Source organism: Paralichthys olivaceus, chromosome 16 (assembly GCF_024713975.1).
Source record: "Paralichthys olivaceus isolate ysfri-2021 chromosome 16, ASM2471397v2, whole genome shotgun sequence".
Classification (NCBI taxonomy): Eukaryota; Metazoa; Chordata; class Actinopteri; order Pleuronectiformes; family Paralichthyidae; genus Paralichthys; species Paralichthys olivaceus.
This window is the reverse complement of record NC_091108.1, coordinates 8,801,973-8,814,099: the sequence shown is the minus strand read 5'-3', so window position 1 is coordinate 8,814,099 and position 12,127 is coordinate 8,801,973.

Genomic DNA, 12,127 nt, shown 5'->3' with positions numbered 1-12,127 from the left:
TCAGCTCTGTAATTTCTGAAAAAAAAAATTCATATTAAACACCGTTTTGTTTAGTTTTTTTCCCCCAAGTCTGCTGAAGCTGCAATTACTTTATAAACTCCAGTAAGAGAGAGGGAACCATTAATTCTTTAGGGTTTTTGGAGTCAGCTCTGTCTTGTTAAAAACCTGAGTTATTTGTCACAAAACATGTTTCTCCAAAGCTCGTGCGTCGTCGAGAGTCAGGGTTCCCTCTGACAAGTAATTACGTCAAGAACAAACGTTCCCAACGGCAGCAATTAATGTTGAACTCATAATACACAATGATACCCCCAGGCCCTGGATCTAATATGAACACTGGCACCCCTTGTCGTGCCATTTACCCAGTTGCCTGCTCTGATGACTAACATACTTAAACAGGTTTTCTTATTAAGCTGCATGTGTGTGCATGTTTCACCCGTCCTCCATATTTCCTCTGTGTCCTTAATTCTCTAGACTGCAGTCATACAGATTATATATGTCATCATATCCAAGGACCGGTAATAGAACTTGTGTTTTTTCTATGGGAACACAGTTTTTCAGACACATACATTATCGATTGCTACAACTTCAGGATGCAGACTGGGTGTATATCCTCTTTATGATGAAATGAATCTTTTTTTGACTGTGGCTTCTCCTTCAAGATTTGCAGTTCCTCCAGGAAATACATTCAGCGCAGATCCCTCTTCACCCCCTCTGGAAATAAGCGAAAACACAAGCCCTCGCCTCCCCATTTTTCCTGGACGCCTTCAAGGTCTCCACTATATCTCACACACACCGCATCCAAGTTTGAATTATGTTTAACACAATTCAACCATGGTCAGGAGAGCTTTCAGAATCAATACACGATAGGCTCGGACAGAAAAATGACCAGTGCATCTGCCCGATGTGGAAGATTGACATGCAGCATTTGGAGTCTGCGGTTTGAGGGACGGCTTCCTCTTGTGCGTGAGGTGGTCAGAGACAGCTCTGGGTTTAGGCTTTAGGGGCTTTGTGAGGTTGTTAAAAATGTTCCTGCTCACTTTTCCAGCTGCAGCCTTTTAACGGTGCATTAAACGACAGTTACCCCCAAAAGGTCACAGGGGAAAACAAGAAATGCTATTTGAAAATCAAGGGAGGGTCAAGAACAATCATTTTGCAGTACTCTCTCTTTTTCTTTTCCTTACTGTTTTTTCATGTGCAGATGTGCAAATAGAAAAAACAGATGAGTCATGAGTCATTTTACTTTGGAAAAAGATAGTTCCCAACCCTTAAAATGCATCAGTAACACAAACTTACAAGGGTATTTAAGTGTTTATTTTAGTTTTGAACAGTTATAGTTTAAGCTTTTTATTTATTTATACCCTATCACTCGTAAGCATCTACAGCTTAAAAGCTCTGTAAGGCTGTATTTAGAGATTGGGGTTGTTTTGCTTATGTCGGCTTGCTAATGCTCACTGCGGCAATTCTAACATGATGATGTTTAGCAGGTATGTTTACCATGTCACCAGCTGAGTTTAGCGTGTTAGCAAACATTTGCAGATTAGAACTAAATTCAAAGCACATCTAAAACTGTTATTTTGTCCTAAGGCAAATTCGGCTTTTCAGTCCATCCAACAGTTGCTATGATATTTCACTAAAAACCACCGTGGCTGACCTCATAGTGGCATCAAGGGGAATAATGTCTGAACACACTTTTTCAATGCCTAAAACCAAAATGCTGCACTACATATCTAGTCGAGCCAGAATCCAATTTTTTTTAAATTAATACATTGAAAAGAAATCACACAGGTACAAAGAAAACCTGAGCTAGCCTTGATTACACCAAAGGTTCAGTGTGTAAGATTTAGGTGAAAGCATCTATTGGAAGAAATTCAACATAAAATAATCCTAGTGATGTACAATATGTGTGTTTCACCAATATTGTACAAATTGTTCTTTTTACCCTACAATAGGGCTTTATATTTAAATACTCTATATTTACATCAGGAGTGGGTCCTCTCTACGGAGGGCGCCATGTTTTTATTTTCTTTATTACAGTCGTCCAAACTGGACAAACTAAACACCTTTTGAGTTTTTAAGACAACTACCACAGTTTATCTTTCATGTTTGGAAGGGGAGGGTGGGGTGAGGGGTATTCAGCTGCAAGTGACACTTCACCACTAGATGTCACAAAATTCTACACAGTGAACCTTAAGTCACTATTTTCAAGCTTGTTCCTGTAGTTCAAATAAATATATTTTGATGAACTGACATCTCATTTATTCATTTCGTCACCCCTTAATTATTGAAAAGGTTGTTTTTCACCAACGTAAGGCTTCCCTGATGGATACATTTTTGTCAAGTATGGTTTCTGTCATTTTTAGGTACCTTTTCTTAGGAATTTAATATTAAATATAAATATAGATTTAATGCTAAATGATATTCAAAAATATCATAGACGACAGCTGAGATGGATTCACAATTGGTCAGCTACTTTGTATCAATTAGTAATTATGAATTTGAGCACGCAACTATCACATGTGGAGTTCCTCAAGGGTCCATTCTTGGGCCTCTTCTGGTCAGCATGTAAATAATCTATCTTTCTCAAATTATGGAATATTACATAGTTTCTTACTACAATGCAGATGACTCATAAATATATATAATAGTGTGACTACAGTCCCTTACATTCACTGAAGAGGTACATTGAACAAATCGATGAGTGGCTCTGACAGAATTTCCTGCAACTGAACACAGAAAAACTGTAATTCCTATTTTTGGCCACAAAGAATAAAGCTAATAATTCAGTGTTTATTTTGAGTCCATGATACTAAAAATCCACAAATCAAGCCAGAAATCTTACAGTTATGGACCCAAACCTAAATTTCAACAGTCACATAATATAATAATTGTAAAAATCCACCTCCTGTCACCTTAAAAAAAATGTAATTAATGGATCTGTCTAAAAGAGATACAGGAAAAGTGTTTATTTTCAGCAGGCTGTTGCAATGCATGTCTTCACAGGTCTTAGTAAAAAAATCGACCAGACAGCTGCAGCTCATCCTGAAGGCTGCTGCCAGAGTTCTCACCAACACCGAGAAAGTAGAGCACATTACTCTGCTCCTTAAATCACTGGATTTCAGTGCTTCCTGTGTGTCAGAGGATAGATTTCAAAATCCTATTACTTGTCTATAAAGCACTAAATGGTTCCGGGCCTAAATACATCTCTACTTGTTACCCCTCAGGCTATCTGGAACAGGTTGACTCCATGTTTCCAGAATTAAAACCAAGCAAGGTGAAGCAGCTTTTATTTTCTGTGCTCCCAGTACACCAGTGGAACAAGCCTCCTGAATACCCAAGGCCTGCTAAAACTGTCAGCTCATTTAAATCAGGTTGTAAAACACTATTGTTTCCTGTAGTTTACCAATAAATCACATGCATAACCTCTTTTTATTCTAATCTTTAACTATTTATTTTCTTGTTTTTGCTTTTATTATCTGTTAAATGCATTTCAGTGTCTTCTCAACATCTTATTCTTTATGTGTTTCAATGCCTCTGCAAAGCACTTTGAATTGTCTTGTGTCTGAATTGTGTTGTGTTAATAAACTTCACCATCCACGGGAATAAAAACCATGAACATAGTTCCATCAAGTGTGGTTAAACTGATTTACTGATTTATCTATTTGAATGAATACACTTTTAATTCATTTTTTAAATTAATTTCAATTAATCACTAACAATTGATCAATGGATAGCACATAAAAATAATATTTCCTTTTTTCTATGCAGGGCATAACGCCATTGATTTCTTAGAAAACAGCTCACTCTCAAGGTCATATACAGCATATGAATTTATATTTATAGAAATACATTTATTATTTATTTTATGGGTATACACCCAAAGAGAAAAACTATTAACATTGCTGCGTCTCTTATTTCTTCCACGACATTTCATTCACTCTCCCTGCACTCGAAAAACAGTCAAAAACCTTTCTCGATTTAGAAGCAACAAAGTGACGAGAGAAGGAGAAGAGGGCACACAACCAAGGCTCTGCATGACCACAGTGGGAGATTTCCCTTTATACACTTACTGAAGCGACCTTTTGGCTCAGGTAAAGTTGAATATGTGAGTTCTAGAAATTCAGCTTATCATTTATAATGCACCTCCTCAAAAAGTCTCTGGGAGTAAAAAAAAAAGTGCAACGCGCAACCAAGGTAGAAACAAGTGTTGTATTGTGCTCTCAATAGACTGAAATGTTAAAGACGAACGCAGGCATGGGGTGAAAACTTGGAGATTTCTCAGACTGCCTCGAGCTTTTCCAGTCTGATCTCTCACAGGCCTGAGAACAGAGCTGCAGTGACTTTCCATAAAATATCATGGTTTTCCTCCTTCCGAATTCTGAATCACTTTTCTATCTTACATTGAACAAATGTAAAAAAAAAAAAAGGAGAAGAGAAAGCTTTGCTTCTGAAAAACACAGGGGCAGATATTTGCCCTGTATTAATTTTTTATTTAGCATCAATACAATTGTAACATTTTTCAACACTTTTCCATCACTGGAAAGTCAGCTGCCTTCTCTCTACCAAGACCTCAGATTCACATTCAAGTCATTCACAAGCATGAACAGAGCTTTTCTCTGGCCAAGACTTTTAGTAGAAAAATAAAAACTAGCATATCTACATAGTGCGTGAGGTGTGGAAGGAATATTAAATGGCCTAAAAAACATACAGTTAGATTGCCAATATACATAAAGTGAAGGTGATATTGGCCTGTTGGACAAGCTAACATTTAAGTTGGCCCTATAAAACCATGTTAAACAGATGTAAATATATCATCTGAAATAATACTATTAAAAAAATATATTATCCTCTCTTGATATAAACGAATTTGACTAATATAAGAAACCATAACCATAAACTCACCAGCAACATCCATTTATTCAGACATTGCCAATATTAAAATGCTAGTGTTAGTAAGTGTCTTAAGCAAAGTGAAATCTGCCCGGTCATTATTGAATATTTCTGTGTCTTTATTGTTTGACAAAAGGAAGTGATGCACCTCATGTCCGGGGACTCAACTCTTTCAATCGGCTCAGAGACCTGAGGTTGCCAAACATCTGCTCCGCAGTTGACCGCAGACCCTGCTCAGCAAGGTGCCTTGCTTCAAGGCAATCTGATAGTAGGAGGTTGAACCAGCTGAGGAGCTTCCCTCTGAATTTTCATCTCAGCCTCTCAATGAGAGTGTCAGAGTGATTTTTCCAGACCGTCACAGTACAGCATATTCTTTGTAGTGTTGTGTGGTGAGTATGTAGACGACCATTTCTAATTTAAAAGATAACAAAATCTTCTTTCAAAATAAAGTGTAGACGGTGAAATCCTCCCCACAAAAACATTTTGTTCCCGTCGCTCTTTTGTTTCCATGTGTTTGTGGGTGGTTTGGAGTGTGTGCCTCCGTCTTAACCTCTAAACCAAATATTTTGAGGAAATATGAACCATTGTTGATGTAGTGTGTAGCAAAGGTCATTAAGTGTCTACAAGAGAGCAACAATAAAACATGTCACCATGTGTAGCGGCTCAGTGCATCACAGCTCTGCAGTTTTCAAGCTGCAGCCAAACTTTTATTCAACTTACTCTCTTTCTTTCTTCTTAGTTTTTTTTTTTAGACCTGCCGCTTTGAATTTCAAATCAATGGCCCAGGAAAACATTGCTCTGGGCATCTTTTGAATGCAACTTCAAGCATGACATTGATTATCTTAGCTTCATAATTATCTCCACATGCTACTGTACCGCTGCACTTCGCATTCAGCCCAGGCTCACTACATCTTCTCTGAGCGATAATGGCAACTGTAAGTTAATTAGCGGTGAGTAAAGGCCTTTTAAATAAAGCGTTACTCAAAGACATCCCGCTGTTTAATGCTATAAATTTCCTCAGTGATCCGACTGCGAGGTCAGCGACAACAAAAGAACCGCACACTGACATGGCTACTGTCAGTCTGATGGAAATGTTTCCACTGCCGCAGTAAAATATTCAGTTGTTCTGTTTAAATCTGAAGCAGAGTTGTACAGAACAAATCGCACCAGCAGTTCCTCATTTCATTGTTTTGTCTTTCGCTGTCCCTTTTTGTGATAAATTGGAAATGCAAAATCGCCACAGATGTGTTTGTGTAATGGTGGGGCTTTCATATAAATAATGGGTGTACAGTTTCAGACATATATGGAAAACATCTGTGTGAATGATCTGTAATTATCACTCTGAAATTCCACCGAATAAAACAAGAACAAGGCTTTTTCTTGAAGCATTTATATCCCATGCTATACATGATTCAATAAGAAAGGGGCTTTGCTGTCCAGGCTGTCTTTGACAATACCGTCTCTCTGAATGGTCATATCAAAAGGCACTTTGAAGTGGGACATACACTAGAAAAGACCATATTTCATGTTCATATGCGTTTCTCATGTTTGATGGAACGTCAGACACGTTTGGAGTTTATTCACATATTCGCTTTTTCTTTCCCTCCCGGTCCTGCATTTTTTTAAAATTACAATCATTACATTTTGACTCAAATGACCAAAAACTGTGGGACCAATTGCTTAAATATGGGGAAATTCCTCTCCTGAGCTTTTGACTAATAACAGTCATGTGTTGTGTTTGTGTCTCCGGGGAAGGCATTGCCATTTTTCTTTTTATAAAACCAGACACAACCCAACAAAAACACAGGCCTGTGCTGAGTGTTTACTGTATAATGGGTGTGACATGGTACCTTAGACCAGCGCTGAGGTCACTGCTGGTGTTTCCTACGAGGTATGACAGCTTTACAACTGCGGGGCTCAGACTCGGATTGTTTCTGACACTTTCGGCTGCTGCAGCTCTCCGTCTTTCTCCTTTGACGCTGTATCTCAAACACTTTTTTCTCTTTCATTTTCACACACACACACACACACACACACACACACACACACACACACACACACACACACACACACACACACACACACTTGACATAATGCATTCCCTAGCACCTTAACCTAACCATCTCAACTAAATGCCTAACCCTTAACCCAACCTAATTCTAACTCTAGAACCAAGTCTTAACCCTCAAAAAGCCAATTTTATTTGTGAGACCAAGCCAAAATGTCCTCACAACTTCAAAATGTCCTCACAATGATGGTATAAAACCAAAATTGGCCCTCATAACTATAGATAGACATGCCCAAACACACACACACCCAGGCAAGAAATGATATCAAGCCTTTCTCAGCCAGACTCAAAGAGGACTCTTGAGCATATTTTAAGCCCAAAGTCTAAATCTCTCATAATAGGCTTCTTTGTGGAAGTCATGGAGGAGGCCTGTATTTCTTGTGAAAAAGTGCCTCTGTTGCATGGAGCGAGTTGTGGTGATATTCTAACAAGCATTAAAACAACAAACTAGAAATATCACAAGGCTAAAATGAGGAAAAAAAGAAAAATGACAGCGCAGTTAAATTGAAATATACTTGCATCGGAAGATTATGCAGCAACCCGCTAATTTTAACAGCAGAGCAGGATCTTTACAGCAACGTGTTGTGGTTTCTATATTGGTGTGTGTGCAGCTTCTCCCTATGCTCACACAGCTTCATCCAGCCTATAACACAGCCTATAAGCGCCCCAGCCTGTATGAAAATGTGACAGGACCTGATTTCGTCTTGTCTTGCCGTTTCTGCTGGCAGCACTTCTCGGTCTTTACCGGGGCTTTAAACGCACACAGAGAAGTTGAGTCAGCCAAGGCGACGCTGCGTTGTTCGGTGGGACGGTGGCAGCCGAGCAGGAGCGATTCAGATGTTCTTTATCTTCCTGCTGCAGAGTGAAATGCAGAGGAATGTAAGCTGTACATTCACAGAGGCCCTGAGGAAATATAATACTCCTTCTCCATTGTGGCTGTGCTAATGTAATTATGCATAGTTCCTGCACCAGCTAGAGAAGAGATTACTATCCACGAATATAAACATTGTCTGTAGGAACACCATTTCATTTTTAATAATAACACTATATATGTTTTTAGGCAAGACCTCGGCGGAGCGGGTCAAAAAGATTTGTATTAATGCAGAACATAATGCTCATTCCGGGAAAAGTTTGGGATAAACATGGAGGAATAAATAAATCGCTTTTAAGTGCTCATGCTTACAAGAGTATGTACAGTATCAGCTACGCTCGCTCAGCACGTGCACACACACCGCATTTCGGCCACGGCTCTGTGATCTGATTTTGAATGCAGTATCTTGTTTGATGTTTTTTTGATGATGGACATGAAATAATGTCCAAATCACCAGAGGCCGGAACATCAAACAGATCCAAATGAAAACACGGTAATGTCTTCTCGGACTGAGCCTTATTGCACTTTTCATTTGCCTCTGCCCCACGGAAGCCGAGCTTTGACTGGGAGCAGATAAAAGATGAGCAGATAAATGAAGTGCTTTCATCTCCCAACAAACTCTGACAACTTTTTCATTTGCAGACGCAAACACCGCACGGGTAATGCGTCGCGAAGTAGCATAATCAGATGATCGCAGAAGGTAATGTCAGCAGCTCGAGAGGAGTCAAAGGTGGGGGGCAGAATCAGTGGAGAGGATGAATGGCCACAGATCACTACAACAGGATAAGGGGACCACAGCCCCCCCCCCCTCCCATCTTATTGGTTGAGAGGATGTGAGCATCTACACTGTATATTGTTCAATTTCAGACTCCAATGTTCTTTTAGATCATAGGCTGAGAGAGCTTATACAGAGCACAGGTGACTAAGTGATAATGAACCAATATATATGCATCACGCAAAACCGATCCTTATGCTTGGGAGAGGGAGCCCGGCTCATTCATTCATCACAATTTTGTCTGTTATGAAAATGCAGACGAGGAAACTTCACCCCTCCTCGCCGTGACATCACACTCACCCCGCAGGGCTCGTCAGTTGCGAGCTGCCATGTCGACTCTCCAGTGTCTGTAATAAGGAAGCGCTCATAGACAATGCCGGGCCCATTCTTGGTGAACCGTAAGCGGGTCGTCAACTTTTGCATTTAATTTGATTTATAGCTGAACGGAAGCCAAGTTTCCATATAATTTACAGACCCATTTGGTGTCTCCCCGGGCTTTTGGATGGCTCTGTGTAAACCGAGAGGCTGATGTTCAAACAACGAGGCGGGAGAGCCACAGTGGACTCAGAGCTTTGCCTTGGCCTCCACGTCAGTCTCCTGACAGCAAACTGGCACCCGGCTCAAACTAATAAAGTGCACCACCCAGATCCTCCGGTGACTGCATGTACTGTATATCTGCCGAGCTTCTGTGTGGTCAGTCGGAGACGAGCACTCCTGGAAAGCAGAGGGTGAAAGACGAAAATCTGCTAAAGTCTGTGACGCGAGTCTCCTTCAGCCTGTCTCCTTCCCGGATGATGTGCTGCACCTCAGCACTCCAAGTGATTTGGACACAGAGACTGATCAAAAATGATTATGGCCCATCCTGTTAAAGTCATAATTAATTACTGCCATAAAAGCCTGGTGATATTTTATTATGGTTGACAACTCCCATAAAAAGAAGTGAAAGCAACAATGAAGTGATGCTACTACAACAAGGGTAGATTACTGACAGGGCAACTGTCCAGAGGCCTCAAAGGGTTAACTACACATCAGTTTGGTCTACATAGCAAGAAAGTGCATCAGCTATGATCTGTAAATCATCCTCCATCTTGAGGCCCAGTCTTGTAGAGGGGCCTAATGTCAAGAACAGATTTTAAGACCTTATTGTTTTCGTAACATGCAAGAGAAAGTTATTTTTTCTTCTGCATATGTTTGTTTGTCTGTTATTTAGCAGGATTATGCAACAACTACTGAACAGATTATTTTAGGCTTGGTGGAAGGGTGCTGTATGGGTCAGGAAAGAACCTATTAATTTGGTCCAGGATTTTTCTTACCATTGCGAGATCTTTCTCGATTTTTAGAGAATATTTCATGGATCTTGATGAAAAAACAACCGGGCATGTTTAGGATGTATTCATGAGTGTGTTCAGTCGGGTGCAGATCCAAATGAAGATCTAGGGAATTTAAACGTGTTAGTGTAAAGAGACTGTTGGGCCTTGGTGTAAGTATGAACTCTGCTGAGAACTATTCTACTTTATATTGAGTTAATAGACTCTCAGAACACTGAGCAAATCTCAGGAAAGGTACATTAATCTATCATAGGAGAAAGAAGTAGTGAAACATTATTCATGTGGTAGCTGAATCTGCAGCCACACAGTTCAAATAAATGGTAAAATTCACTCATCACATTATATGGATTAAATTCACGTTCATGGTTTCAGACACTATCACAGGTTTGAATGAGGCGGGCACAGTTAGTTTACACAGTTTTGTCCTTATAGTCGTATTAATTTAGTTTTCTTACCATTTCCGCGGCACCACTCCTTCTTCCTGGTTTGGGCAAAAGATGAGGGTGTGGGTGGAGCCTGTTTAAATACAGAGGCCCAGTGAAATGGACAGGATCAAGTGTTGCATCAGCATGGGGGGCTTTCTTTGAGTGAAGTTTTAGTTGCCTATTTTGTTTTCCCCCTTCGCACCCAAATGGTCTGATCATCTGAACATTTGGTAGGTGTTTGAGTTCATGTCCTGGTTTGGTGACAGTGTTTTTTCAGTAGAGTTTTGTTTTGTTGACCTCTTTAAAGGACCAAGTTATGTCTTTAATTAGCCTTTTTTTTATTCCTGTGATTTTTGATATTTTTGGGCGTAATTCTGGACAGTTCCTTTAAGACCAGGTGAAGATTTTTACTTTGCACTGTTTGTTTTTAGTCTAAAAATCACTTTCACTCTCATAGAAAAGTGGCAAATACACAACACTGGCGTCAAAGAATCTTTTTAGTATTTTAGAATTGATTAATTAACTCGAAGTTTCAGCTCTCTAGCACTGGCTGGTTTTATTTCTGGGATCCTGATTAAATATTAAAACTGCCACAGTACAGTGAGGATCAGTGTGAGGACCCGAAAACAACGTATTGCTGCAGGGCCCAGATTAATACAGCCATGACTAACCAGTGATGCCTCTGCAGCCAAAGCCAGAATTAGCTTTGTTCCTCTGTGATACACTTCCAGTGTTCTGTCAAGTCTCTTCACACTTTTCCTCAGTTGCTTTGGCTCTATTGTAAGAAAATTTTGCAAAATACAGTTCTCAGATCTGTAATTCATTACTTGACAATGTAATGCATGAAGTCAAATGTTCAAATGGTCCAGTGATGCATTGCTTTAGGTCAATCCTTATATTTGAGACATTTTTATAAATGTAAAAGTTGAAGTCATATTGAAATCATATTCACAGAGACATGTGTTTGTCAGCTGAATCATATCTTCGCCTTCATTATTGAGGTATTGTGTAGACATTGTAGACTGTATATAAAGATTAACAACGTTAACCTCCATCTGTGCAGAAACATGTCCTGAATACAAACACTGCCATCTGACACTTGAAGTGGAGCAGCAGTAGCAAGATCCTGCCGATACAAGTGCTCAACCAATCATGAGTCAGTCAGAACTGTCAATCATACTGTTTCACTCCGTTTTTATAGCATCAAATAACTAATTAAAACCAAACTTAACCCAAAAAATAACACTTGATGGAAACATTTCGGCTTCACTTTTAGGGAACGTTCATGTCGTCCATCTTTATTTACAGTCTACACTCAGTATAAAATGGTGTGAATATGTGTAATACCTGAAACATTTACTTTCTATTAGAGTAAAATTTACTAAAATTACAGAATGTCCTATTTTTTCCTTTTCAAATGAAAGTATAATTAGTGACTTGTATTCGTAAAGAAGACTGACTGACAGTGGCCGGGACAGTCAGACAGTAACACAATATTTGTTTTGTATTTGTTGCAAATAACAAAAATGTACAATATCTTAAGTGTTATCTGTTAAAGGTTCAGTGTGTAAGATTTGGGAGAAAATTATAGCACAAATTCAATATCAAATAATCCTCATGATGTTTTCACTGGTGTGTTGCATCAAAATTGTATGAATTGTTATTTTCTTTACCCCAGAAAAGGCCCTTTATATTTAAATACTTTATATTTACATCGAGGGGGTCCTCTCTACGGAGGCCGCCATGTTTTTTATAGTAGTCCAAACAGGACAA